This window comes from Microcaecilia unicolor, chromosome 6, assembly GCF_901765095.1.
Source record: "Microcaecilia unicolor chromosome 6, aMicUni1.1, whole genome shotgun sequence".
NCBI lineage: Eukaryota > Metazoa > Chordata > Amphibia > Gymnophiona > Siphonopidae > Microcaecilia > Microcaecilia unicolor.
In genome coordinates this window covers 283158209-283172173 of record NC_044036.1, presented here as the reverse complement: position 1 = coordinate 283172173, position 13965 = coordinate 283158209, and the positions used below count along the sequence as shown (strand labels likewise).

Sequence of the window (13965 nt, the reverse complement as noted above, 5' to 3'; positions counted from 1 at the left end):
AGCAGAGGACCTGCTTCAGGGTAAGAAGGGGGTATCCCAGGAGATAAGGAAAGAAGTTGGGAGTGAGCAGACCCGTGACTCGCAATGAGGATGGCAGGCTTAGTGTTGACATTTGCCACGCTGAATGTGGCCAGCATCGCCTCTCCGAAGAAGCAGGGTTTAGCGTATGACTGGTTCGCGAGGGTCCAAGCAGATTGCTTCCTGCTCCAGGAGACTCGGCTGCGGTCCATTGAGGTGATCAGGCGGGCAAGGCGGGCCTGGAAGTGGGGTCCCTCGGTGTGGGGGTTGGCGGGGGAGAGGTATGGTGGGGTGGGGATCTTATTTAAGTCCCACCGGGTGAATATTCAGCGAGTGGTGGAGCTGGGGGTGGGGAGATGTCTTGTTGTGGATGCGATTTGGGAGGATAGAGCACTGAGGGTGGTGAATGTGTACGGGCCCCAAAGCAAGAAGGAAAGGGTGCTCCTCTTGGGAAGATCAAGCCCTACCTATACACTTCGCGCCAAGTAGTCTGGGGGGGAGATTTTAACACCATATTGCGGAAAAAGGATAGTGGGGGACGATCGGTACAGGTGGGCTATGACGGGGTGAGGCTGGCAGGGATCATGCGGGAGGCGGAGCTGGTAGACGCGCATGTGGCCTTCTGTGAGGAACAGGAGGGGTTCACGTTCTTTCGAGGGCAGTGTAAAAGTAGAATCGATAGATTCCTGGTAAAGAAGGGGGTTTGTCTGGGGGGTCCACGAACCGTGGACGTGGACTTTTCAGACCACCACATGGTCCTCCTTCAGGTGGGGGGGGGCGGCAGCGCAGAGGCCAGGGAGGGGGTTATGGCGACTAAATTTAAAGTGGTTAGGTAGCGAGCAGGTGCGGGAGGAGTACCGCCGGTTTTTGGAAGATCAGGTGTCAGTGCAGGGGGCATTTCAGTCATTGGGGGAGTGGTGGGATACAGTGAAAAGACGAACGCGGGGATTCTTTCTCAGACAGGCGAGAAGGGAGGGGAGGGAAAGGACAAAGTTGGGCATGGCAATAAAGAAAAAGAGGGACACATTGATTTCACAAGGGGGGAGGGAGGAAGAAATACATGATCTCCAAGCACTCCTGGAGCAGGTACAGTACAACCGCTACACCTCCTTGGTGTATGAGCGGGACTTCGGGAAAATGTGTAGCCCGGACCCCTTCGCATGCTGCCGGGAGCGGAGGGCGCGCAGGGTGATGGAGGGGGTGCGGGATGCACAGGGGGTCCTGCAGGACACCAAGGAGGGGATTCTGGGGGCAGTGAGGGACCACTTTGCGGCGTTCCTTTCAGCCCAGCAGATTGATATGGAGCAGATGGAGTGTTATGTGGAAGGAACCCCGGGGATAGGTCACAGGGGACCCCAGCTTCAGGCCCTCTTGAACCCGTGGACAGAACAGGAGGTGGAGGAAGCCATCGGGGCGCTCCACAGGAAGACCTCGCCGGGGCCGGATGGGCTAACAACTGAGTTCTACCAGGCCTTTAAGGAGCAGCTGGTGCCGATCCTGGTGAGGGTATGGGGGGCAGCCCAGTTGGAGGGTTCCTTGCCTAGTTCCTTGACAGAGGCGGCTCTTATCCTACTAAGTAAGGGGAAGGACCCGGCGATGCTGGCCAACTGGCGGCCTATAGCACTGCTTAATACGGATCGAAAAATCTTTGCGCGAATGCTATTCCAGAGAATGAGGCAGGTGTCTGGGGATTTGCTAGCAGCCTCGCAAGCATGTGGGGTTAAAGGGAGAGGGGTCTTGGAAGCTGCAGCGTGGGTGCGGGAGGGGGTAGAACGCAGTAGAGTGGGAGGGCATGGTAGGCTGTTGGTAACACTCGACCAGGAAAAAGCGTTTGATAGAGTGCAGTGGGGTGTCCTATGGAGCATTCTGGAGCGCTATGGGTTTCCGAAGGGTTGGATAGAGCAATTACAGCTACTCTATCGGCATGCGGGGTGTTTTCCCCTGGTTAACGGGTGGAGAGGGCAGGGGTTTGAGGTAGGGGCAGGGGTCCGACAGGGGTGCCCACTCAGCCCGCTGTTGTATGCATACGCCATCGACCCTTTTATAAGACGGCTGGAGAAGGGGGGGGCGGAGGGGCTGGAAGGGGTGGAGGTGGGGGACAATAACCAGTTAAGGGTCGTGGCGTATGCAGATGACGTTACAGTGTGGGTAGCGGACCAGAGGGAGGGAGGTAGATTGCAGAACCTGATCCAGGAATACTCGCAGGCAACAGCGTCGCAGGTCAATTTTCAAAAGTCCAATAGCCTGTGGGTTGGGGATCAGGGGCTGCAATTTGAGTTGGGAGGTAGGTTTCCTACAGCTGTGGAACGTATACGGGTCTTGGGAATATACTTCGAGAAGGGGGATTATAGGCTCTACAACTGGGATAGGTGTCTCCAAGAAGTGAAGGGGAGGGTGGATAGATGGAAGGGGTGGAAATGACCATGGGGGAGCGGGTACAGCTCATCAAGGCACACTTAGTTCCTTTGTTTCTGTTCGTCAGTTACATCTGCCTGCTGCCGGAGAGCCGGTACACGGCCTTGTATGGGGTGTTCTTCCGGCTGCTCTGGGGCAACAGGACGAATCCGGTAAAACGGAATGTTACCTATCTGCCTAGGAGGGAGGGGGGGGGGTGGGCATGATAAACCCAGTCCTGTTTTTCAGCGCTTTGTTCCTGCAGTTCAATCTGGGGAGGGCGGTAGGGCGGGAGCCACCGGGGTGGGCTAGGAGTGTCCTGCAGTGGTGGCCGAGATATTGGGACCTATGGCGGGAGGGGGGGAGGGTAGTGGCACTGCGAAGGGGGGCTCCGGGGGGGGTGAGTTATTGCAAGACCCTAGTGAAATTGGTGAGGGTGTGGGGGCTGACGGTGGGGGAGGTGAAGGCAGGACAACGGGGGGTCTGGATGGACAGAGTACGGGCGCAGGTGTTCTCAGCTCCTCTGGCGCTGAGGGACGCGCCGGCCCCACGGATGCAGCAGGGGTTACGGTTGATTGCTTTGAACCGCATCCCGGTGAAGTATAAAGACCTGGCGTGGCTGTCCTTTCACGGTAGACTGTACGTCCGAGGAAATTTGAAATATCGCAATGTGCGGGATAGAGGGTGCCCACGGGAGGAATGTGCTGGAACTGAAGAGACGATGGAGCATTTCCTGGTGAGGTGCCCATTTACAGTCCAGGTCTCTGACCGGGTTTCCTCGTTGCTGCAGATCCCCAGTTTCCGCAACTACAGCTATGCGGACTGGGTGTATGGCCCAGAGGGTGGAGAGGGACGCGGGGATCCGGTAACACGCTTTCTGATTTCGGTGATATTGCGGTACTGCCTCTGGATGGCGCGCTGCAGGGTGTCCCTGTACCAGGAGGTCCGGCCGGCGGAGGTAGTCAGCTGGGATGTGGTAAGGGCGGTGCAGGAAGCGGCGAAGTGGGAAAGGGTGGAAAAAGGGGTGGGGGTGGCTTCGAGGTGGTGGAGACACGTGAGGCTTAAGCCGCCATGAGGGGACATGCTTCCCAGGGGATTGTGTGCCAGTTGTCTGAAGGGGTTGTGGGGGGTCGGGGGGGGGGGTTGATCCATTGTATTATTGAGGAGGGGGTGTACATAGATAGGCAGACCATGTCTAGCTAGGAGCCTGGGGTTTGATTTGCATGTCCGGTTTTTTTCTTTGGTCTTTCTAATAAACAGTTTCCACTGTACTATTGAGGAGGGGAAGGGGGTGTACATAGATAGGAGGACCGTGTATAGCTAGGGGCTTGGTTTTGATTTGTATGTTATTTGTTTTTAGTTTTTTCCAATAAAAAGAGTTTTCCAGTCTGCCCAACAAGATAAACTCATATGTGCTGCTTTATGTGTATACCTGACTTTGATTTGTGTCTGCCATTATTTGCCATTTTCAGGGCACAGACCGTAGAAGTCTGCCCAGCACTAGCCCTGCCTCCCAACCACTAGCCCCGCCTCCTACCACCGGCTCAATGGATGGTGGTAAGGGCACTCCCTACCGAAATGGCCATGTGGTAAGTGGTTCACTTACCACATGGCCCTTTCTTTTTCCCAAAAATGTACTGCCTTTTACCCGCTGCGGTAAAAGGGGTCTCAGCACGCATCAAAAACACATGCTCACGCTTGTGCAGGCCCCTTTCTACTGCAGCTTAGTAAAAGGACCCCTCAATAAAGTAACTTCCATTTTATTTACATAGGGGTCCTTTTACTATGCTGTGGCAAAAAGTGGCCTTTGCACGCCTTTGCGAGGGTTTTTCCTGTGCACTAAGGCCATTTGTACCACAGCAGTATAATGGCCAATTTTCCATTTTTTTACATTAATGGCCATGTGCTAATGTTGTCATTAGTGTGCATGCAGCCAATAAAAAAAAAATTACTGTGTGACACTTACTGCCACCTATTTTAGGTGGTAAGGGCTCACGTGGTAATCCTGCGCTAATCAGTGAGTGTGTGGTAATGTAGATGTGCTGTTAACCCAGAAAAAGTTTTTTAAATATTTTTCAGCTCGCGGTTAGTACATGCAAATTAAAAAATTGTCACAGGATAACTGAGCACGTCCCACGGTACGCCATTTTTAAGCTGTGGTCAGCGCGTTGTAGTGCTGACCGCAGCTTACTAGAAGGACCCCTTACTGCTGTTAACTTATTGTAGGGTTCATTTTCAAAGCACTTAGACTTACAAAGATCAATAGGCTACTATGGGACTCATTTTCAAAGCAGCTAGGACACACAATGTACCATAGTGTAACTTTGTAAGTCTAAGTGCTTTGAAAATACGTCTCCACATGTGTGATCCAGTGCCATTAGTAAGGTTCTATATTCTAATAAATATATACCTTACCAAATTATTCTATAAGGATTGCTCTAAGCAGCTTAGAAACTGTAAAACAAATTTTTTAACAATCCATTTCGTATAATACATTTGAAAATACTACATATCATAAAATGCATTAAAATATTTTATAACATGTATCATAAAATAAAATGTGGGGGGAGCAGCTGCCCAGGGTGCAAAGTGCCTTGGGATTAAAAAAAAAAAATAACTGAATGGCAACAGAAACTGCCTGTAGATGGAAAACTAGTTAGAGTGCTACTCTGCCCCTGCCATTCTGAGCAAGGGAGGAGCAGGAATAGAGGAAAAGAGCACTGGGGTCAGAGTGGAGCAACCAGGGTTGCCAGAAAAAAAAAAAATTCCCACACAAAACCGTCAAAAACCCACCCAAAAACCACACACCACACCCCCGCCGTCATCAACCCCGCCCCCGCCGTCATCAGCCCCACCCCCGCCATCATAAACCCCGCCCCTTCCATCATCACCCCCACGCCCCCGCCGTCATCAGCCCCACCCCTTCCGTCATCACCCCCGCCCCCGCCGTCATCAGCCCCGCCCCCACCATCATCGCCCTGCCCAATACGTCAGCAAACCCCGCCCAAAACATCACAAACCCCCGCCTCTGACGTCATTAGCCCCACCCCCGCCAGCCGAAAAACCGCCCCAAAACCCGCACAGAAAAAAACAAAACAAGCCCAAAAAACCGCAACCCGCCGCGGGCAAAAGTTTCCTGCGGCGGGTTGCGGAAAACCGCCTAATTGGGCAGGAAAACCGCCCATCTGGCAACTATGGGAGCAACAAGAGGGAGAAAGGTGCAGGGATCAGTGTTTTACAAAAAATGTGGATAATTAGCAACTCGACCTGTGCTCCGCCCAAAATCCACCTCAAACATGCCTATATCACAGTTGTGAAAAGGCCTTTATAAGGTTACCCCCAAGGGGTTAAATTTATACTTGGGCACATGTGTCAATGGAACCAAAAGGCACTCTTTTACTTTATATAGGCAACATAGCTACTTAAGCTCCTTTATAAAATAACTGCTCAGTTACAAGTGCCCATGCAAAAGCTTACACCTCCAAAAACATAGCAACCATGTGCATATGCTCTACAGCAGTGTTTCCCTAATCCAGTCCTGGAGTACCCCTTGCCAGTCAGGTTTTCAGGATATCCACAATGAATATGCATGAACTTGAATTTCAAATCTCTTTCATGCATATTCATTGTAGATATCCTGAAAACCTGACTGCTAAGGAGTACTGTAGGACCGGAATTGAGAAACGGTGCTCTACAGCATGTCTGTTTTACAAAATGTGTGCAAACCTCTCAGCTCTGCTCCTTTTCCACCCAAACTATGCTTCCAGGAATGCCTACTTGAGGCACACATAGGGTTTATAGGTTATTAAAATTTGTTATACCGCCTAGCTTACCAAGGTCTCAGCAGTGTACAACGAAATCATAATAAAAAAGAAAGAAAAGAATGTCAAAATATTAACAGGATAGCCTAAAAGTATATATACAAGAGTTATACATCTAGATAAAAAGATCCAAATAATTATACTCATTTTCACAAAAAAACCGCCTAGTTCATAAAAACATAAAAACCAGAAACACAGTCACCATTAATCCCCAAGGGAGGATGCATCAAAAGCAACAGAAACATAACTGAATTCTTGGACTTACAATCCTGAATCCTTGTATGAAATTCACTGTTACTGTTATATTAATAGATTTTGCCAAGCTTATCTCCCACCCTGGTTGTCTAATTAGTGATCCAGGTCAGAATTTCTATGAAAGTAAAGATTGCAATTAGACCTTGTGCATGGAAACCTCTTGTAACCTTTCAGGAACAATCTTTTCAGCAGACATGCTTGTATGAACTGATATCACACAAATTTTATAAAAGCCCTTTTTCATGTGTAAAACAGGCATAAGGAGTGATCTTGAGCTTGCATTGTTTGCATCATATGGGGCTCCTTTAACCTGCACAGCCAGTTTTCAAAGGGAAGCAGCTCACATTTATCCCTTTTGAAAATTAGCAGCTGCAAAACCCACACTCTAAAAGTGCCTATGCAACCATGCACTTGCTGCCTGTGCAGGTGACTGATCGGAGGTTAAAGGAGCATTCCCTCCCCAATCTATACACACACTCTGTAATCAAAACACATGCACTACAGAAGCCTGAATTAGTTGGACAGAGCGCGTGCAATTTTCAGACATTACAATTTACCAGTGAATATTTTTGAAAATTGCCCTCTTAATAAAGATTTCTCATCCCTCTTCCTCATTCTGTCACTCTTTATCGCTCTCTTGTCTGTCTGTCTATCTGTCTGTCTGTCTGCCCTACTGTCTCACACCCTTGAATTCCTTCCTTCTCTTCCCCCTCCTAAGTCTTGCATGCATGCTATATGGTGTGCCTGGTTTTATGTTTGGGAGTGGATGGATAGACAGATTTATTCCCTTGCCAGAGGTGAAGAGAAGGCAAACAACAGTTGTATTATTCTGGCATGGTTTCCTTCATAATTCCCTTTGGATTCACGGTTTCTATATCTAGATGAGCTTCACATATTCAAATGCCTAATTGTACATGGTGGGCACTTCTTTCTAATAGTCTCATTTGAAATATTTTGCAGATTAAACTTTGACAGCTGCAGATGAGTCATTTATGGCAAACTGTCAGCATAGTCACCTTCAATACCTCCTGAACTGTGAGACTAGGAGAGATGTTATTCCTATGCAGAATGATCAGCGATGGGAAATTCTGAGACTGACAGAAACTGAGCAGGTGAAAGAGACGGAAGGAAAAGTACTCCAAAAAAAGGGAAAGAGAAATCACAAAAGAATTTGCAGGAATTTATCAGCTAGCAAAAGAAGAAAAAATGTTATTTCAAATGGGGTTTAAGGTCCTGTTCTATGTATTAGTGCTGTCCTCTACCGGGCAAACAGATTAATTGCAGAGGTCTGAGCCTTAGGCAGCCCAGCTTTGTACACTGTAAATTCTTAGGTTCCCTGGAAAAAATAGTTCATTTTTCATGTTGTTTACTCTTTTACTGTTGGAGACGAGTGAATTCCTGAAGAAGAATGATGACGCAATATCTTGATATGTTACTATTTTATTGCATTTTACAAACCTACCAAATTACTCCGTTCCAAGAAGGTACGTTCGACCCTATCCTGGTTTTCTGACATTCCCATCCTGATGCATTATGGGACCAGCAGCATTGATTTCAATTGCTTCCCTGTCAGTTCAAAAAGGCTCCCTTCCGGAACTGGGTAACGTATCAGCTCTGATTTTATTATGTTGTGAACCTTTCAGTTTTCTGCTGACAAAAGGCAGGCTATAAATACTAGTTGTATTCTCTTGTGTGGCACTGGGACAGCTTTTTGGTTGGCAGGTCCAAACCAATCTCTGTCTTCTCCTCCAAGCTCTCTAGTGATTATTTACTTTGATCTACTGCCCTTCAAGATTAACTGTCAGAGCAGTTTACAATTTAAAAACAATGTGGAAAAGAAACTCCAATTTAAGATATAGGCCAGTATAAGTGAAATACTGATCTTGACCCCATTGGTGCTCCCCCCCCCCCCCCCCCATTCTGCAGCTTGCACTGAATGTTGCCCACTAACAACTCTGCTTTCAGTCCTGCCAGTTGTTGATATCATTGGAAGACTAACCTAGTGGCTTGAGAACCAGTCTTGATATCCAGAGGTGGCCAGTTCAAATCCCACTTCTGCTCCTTGTGATCCTGGGCAAGACACTTAACCCTCCATTGCCTCAGGTACAAAATTAGATTGTGAGCCTCCAGGGACAGAGAAATCCCCAGTGTACCTGAATGTAACTCACCTCAAGCTACTACTGAAAGAGGTGTGAGCAAAATCTACATAAATAAACCAAGGCTAGTATTAGATATGCAGGGGTCCAAAGCCTTCCTTTAGGCCAGGGGTTCTCAACCAGTCCTCAGGACACATCTAGCCAGTCAGGTTTTCAGAATACCCACAATGAATATGCATGAGATAAATTTGTATGCACTACCTCCATTGACCGCAAACCTATCTCATGCACATTCATTGTGGGTATCTGGAAAACCTGACTGGCTAGGAGGGGCATTTTCGACCTGCGCCCATCTTCGAGGACGGCACCGTGAAGGGGCGGGGCCGACCGTATTTTCAAACGAGATGGCCGGCCATCTTTCGTTTCGATAATACGGTTGGGGCCGGCCAAATGTCAGAGATGGCCGGCCTCGGTTTTCACCGATAATGGAAACCAAGGCGGGTCATCTCAAACCCAGCCAAATCCAAGGCATTTGGTCATGGGAGGAGCCAGCATTTGAAGTGCACTGGTCCCCCTGACATTCCAGGACACCAACCGGGCACCCTAGGGGGCACTTCTAAAAATTAAAAAAAAATTTAAAATAAATCCCAGGTGCATAGCTTTCTTACCTTGGGTGCTGAGCCCCCCCAAATCCCCCCCAAAACCCACTCCCCACAACTATACACCATTACCATAGCCCTTATGGGTGAAGGGGGGCACCTACATGTGGGTACAGCAAGTTTTGGGGGGGTTTGGAGGGCTCCCATTTACCACAAGTGTAACAGGTGGGGGTGGGGGGTGTGCTTGGGTCCACATGCCTGAAGTGCACTGCACCCACTAAAAACTGCTCCAGGGACCTGCATACTGCTGTCGGGGAGCTGGGTATGACATTTGAGGCTGGCAAAAAAATGTTTTTATTTTTTGGGTGGGAGGGGGTTGCTGACCACTGGGGAAGTAAGAGGAGGTCATCCCCAATTCCCAATTCCGGTGGTCATCTGGTCAGTTGGGGCATCTTTTCGAGGCTTCGTCGTGAAAAAAAAAGGACCAAGTAAAGTCGGCCAAATGCTCATCAGGGCCAGCTTTCTTTTTTCCATTATCGGGTGAAGCTGGCCATCTCTTAAGCACGCCCCCGTCCCGCCTTCTATACTCTCCCGACACGCCCCCTTGAAGTTTTGCCGGCTACGCAACAGACTGCATTTGAGGCCTGCCAAAATCGGCTTTCGATTATGCCGATTTCGCCTGCCATCTCCCGATTTGTGTTGGAAGATGGCTGGCCTTCTTTTTCGAGAATAAGCTGGTAGGTATGTCATCAGGACTGGATTGAGATCCCCTGCTTTTGGCCATGGGTTCTCAACCTACTTCTCACGACATGTCTAGCCAGTCAGATTTTCAGGATACCCACAATGAATATGAATGAGATAGATTTGCATACAGTGGAGGTAGTGCAAGCTAAAACCATTAGAGCACCTTAGTAAACAGGGCCCTTAGTGTTTAGCATATCCTCTTTATTAACGTGGGCTAAAAACGCTAATGCACACTTAGTGCTGCTTAGTACTTGGTTATTATTTATTTGTTACATTTACATCCCACATTTTCCCACCTATTTGCGGGCTCAATGTGGCTTACATAGTACCGGAGAGGCGTTCGCTGACTCCGGTTTGAACAAAGTGATGTTGTGGTAAGATAAGGTTCATGTGGAACAGACAAATTAGGGAATCGTAGAGCGAAGAGTTGTGTTACTTTCCATTTTAGCTTTTTGGAAGACATGTGCTAATGTTGCCATTTAAATAATATTAGCACATGTGCACTTACTGACTTCTATTTGGTAGGTGGTAAGGACTCGTGCGCTTATCCTATGCTAATTAGCGTGCAGTAATGTACCTGTGCTAACTGATTAACACACACATGCCCTCTCCAGGATAAAATAAAACATATTTTTTAGCCTATGCTTTGCACGTGCAGATCAAGAAATCACCACAGCATGCCTGAGCATGTCCCAAGTGAAGCTCTTTTAAGCTCCAGTAACCACATCCTAGCACTTACAGCAGCTTAGTAAAAGGATCCCCAAGCGACTTGGCAGGTCCTACCAAAAAAAAAAAAGTCACTAGAATGGAAAAAGTGCAGGTGATGGAAATCCACTAGGTAGATGTTGTGTACAACCAGCAGCCTCTTTAGTTACCCTGTATAATAAAGCAGCTTCATGAAATGGAACCAACAAACAGTTGAAATAATAATTAAAGAATGATTCTCCTCCATTATCGCTTTTCCGTTTTTATATGCACAGAATGTGTACTGGTGGTTCTTGTATCACTCTTCCTATCTCCAAGCTCTTCCCAGGGGGAGCTAAATTTTAGAGGCTATGAATGATTGTCCCTACCCTCATTGGTATGGAAGACAAATATCAGGAAGCACTGAAATGTCAGGGAAGAAAAGAATAATTCATGGGATCCCTATAAAATAAGAATTTTATAAAGCCTCCTATGTGACCAAAACACAACAAGGCTGGAGGGATTTAAATCAGCTAGCATCAGATGGAGGACAAAGAATGAATTCTCAAGGAGTGTGCTTTATATTATGCTTTATTTGTAAAGGGAAGTAGGACCAGAGCCTGCTCAAAAATGTTCTGCTATCCCAACAGAAAGAGGTACATTTCTGTCACTGCAGTGAAAGTTTCTGTTTATGCACAGGTCAGTTGCTGAATGCCAGAACCTTCCCAGGTTTTCTGTGGGACAACCCTGCCCAAGGAAAGGGGAAGGATTTAGGCTTCATGGCTTTTCAATCTTTGGCTCCTGAGCTTGGAAGCAAAACTAGGTGCTCCATCATACTGGTTGTGAGGATGGGACTTTTGGGAGAGTATCATTTCATGGCATAATGAGCCTTCATTTGTAACTATCTGGAGAAGGGGGTACCTTTTCCCAAAATTTAACCCTTTCCACCCTGGAGCAAAAAGGAGTGGGAATGGAACCAGGCTCTTCAATCAACCGGAGACGTTCAAGGTAGAAGTATAATTTAATGAATAGAGACTCTACAAGGTACCCTGTTTCGGCACTACAAGTGCATTCTTCAGGAGTCTGAATATTTTGTAGACAAGGCATACAGAATAGAGTCGCTGGTGAGTGACTTGCTGGTCTTAAAAAAAGACCTTTAGAGTGCAATGCAGTACCTTGTAGAGTCTCTATTCATTAAATTATACTTCTACCTTTGAATGTCTCCGGGTTGTTCATTGAACAGCCTGGTTCCGTTCCTACTCCTTTTTTGCTCCTGAGATTATCCGTGGGACACTGCTGTTCTTTATCCACTCCGGTGGATTTGTTCTCTTCAACCCTTTCCACCCTCTAATCTTCTTCATCCACTGCAGTCACAACATCAGCCAAGGGCTACAGATCACAGCTCCTTCTCAGGCACCGAGTCCAGGCAGTGGTGGGTTCTGAATGCAGCCTCCATGGAATCCTCAAAATCAAAGAACCTAAGGAATTCACAAAAGGGATGACTTTTTAATGATGTGAGACTTTCTACGTGCTTCCCCTACACCACTGTAAGCTAAACACTGCAGACTAGGGCCACATACAAATAGAACTGACACAGGTTTAGGTAGAGACAGATATGTGAAAATGATGGATTTGATAATAATCAGAACCAGTTGGTGCTTATTGTTTAAATTAGCATTTACAATCAAGATTTCCTTGGGGGTCTTAGGAGAATTCACTCGTTATAATAAGGAATAATGTTGAGTTTATTAGAATTCCAGATGTTTAGCTCAGTTTATGGCCTCCGGCTATGGTATGATTAGACCCTTTTGCAAGTGCTCTACGTTTCTGGGGTGTCCTATCAAGAGAGATACCTCAGATTTCTCAGCTTTTCAGATCTGTCAGCAAAGAATGAGAGGCAGCCATTTCTAAGATGACAGAAGATATGAGACAATTTTTATACACTAATCAATACTCTATGGACACCATTCTTTCAAACTGCTTTTCAGACATTATCTTGATTAAACAGAATATTTGCTGTTGACCTATTTCCCTTACTATTAAAGCCACCATCCACCTACAAAATCCTGCTTCTGTAACAAAGAGCCTGCAAGGACAAGATGGTGCTCCCAGAAGTTAATTCAAGTTCACATTCAAGTTTAATTAACATAACACCTATCAATAGAAATCTAAGCAGTTTACAAAATAATATGGGGAAAGGGGAGGACATGGAAAAGGTAAAATTATGTATCATACCTGATAATTTTCTTTCCATTAATCATAGCTGATCAATCCATAGACTGGTGGGTTGTGTCCATCTACCAGCAGGTGGAGATAGAGAGCAAACTTTTGCCTCCCTATATGTGGTCATGTGCTGCCGGAAACTCCTCAGTATGTCGATATCAAAGCTCCATCCGCAGGACTCAGCACTTAGAGAATTACACCCACGAAGGGACACTCTGCCCAGCTCACCACCGCCGAAACGGGGGAGGGGAATTAACCCAGCTCATCCCCACACAAGTGGGGGAGGGGAATCCGTCCAGCTCATCCCCGCGGAGCGGGGGAGGGACACCACACCCGCCGATGCGGGGGGATCTGGCTTATCCTGCAACCGCAACCGCGGGAGGAGCTGACTGACCCTAACACCGCCGAAGTGGGAGGGGTACAAAGCTGCCCTACAGCCGCACGAAGCGGGAGGGAGTGCCGGCAGAATTTAAGTCTCAATCCAGCCCCGTAAAACGGAGGGGAGAGGAATGCAGCAGCTCACTGTAACACAAACTCGTCTCAACTCCTGAAGAATCCAAGTGAAAAAACTTGAACACGAAGTCCTCCTGAAGTAACTGAAGCCTAAACTTGAACCAAAAAGTCAACCAGAATATAAACAGTACAGATATCTGGGAGGGGCTATGGATTGATCAGCTATGATTAATGGAAAGAAAATTATCAGGTATGATACATAATTTTACCTTCCATATCATCATGCTGATCAATCCATAGACTGGTGGGATGTACCGAAGCAGTACTCACCCAGGGTGGGACATTGAAATCCCTGACCGCAACACTGAAGCTCCAAACCGGGCCTCCGCCCGAGCAGCCACAGTCAAGCGGTAATGCCTGGAGAAGGTATGGGCCGAAGCCCAAGTTGCCGCCTTGAAAATCTCTTCCAAGGAGACGGACCCGGCCTCTGCCATCGAGGCCGCCTGAGCTCTAGTGGAGTGAGCCTTCAGCTGGATAGGCGGCACCTTCCCCGCGGCCACATAAGCCGCTGCAATGGCTTCCTTGACCCATCTTGCCACTGTAGGCTTAGCAGCCTGCAGACCCTTACGAGGACCTGCAAACAGGACAAACAGATGATCCGATTTCCGGAAATCATTG

General features: G+C 47.6%; 1 long non-coding RNA gene across 1 annotated transcript in view; it reads right to left on the bottom strand.

Moving 5' to 3' along the window:
- Positions 1-11184: 11184 nt before the first annotated feature.
- The window catches only part of LOC115472176, a 48398-nt gene continuing 45617 nt past the window's right edge, over positions 11185-13965 (bottom strand). The window contains exon 2 of the long non-coding RNA XR_003942474.1: positions 11185-12089. This is a non-coding gene — a long non-coding RNA (uncharacterized LOC115472176). The remainder of the gene's footprint in view (positions 12090-13965) is intronic.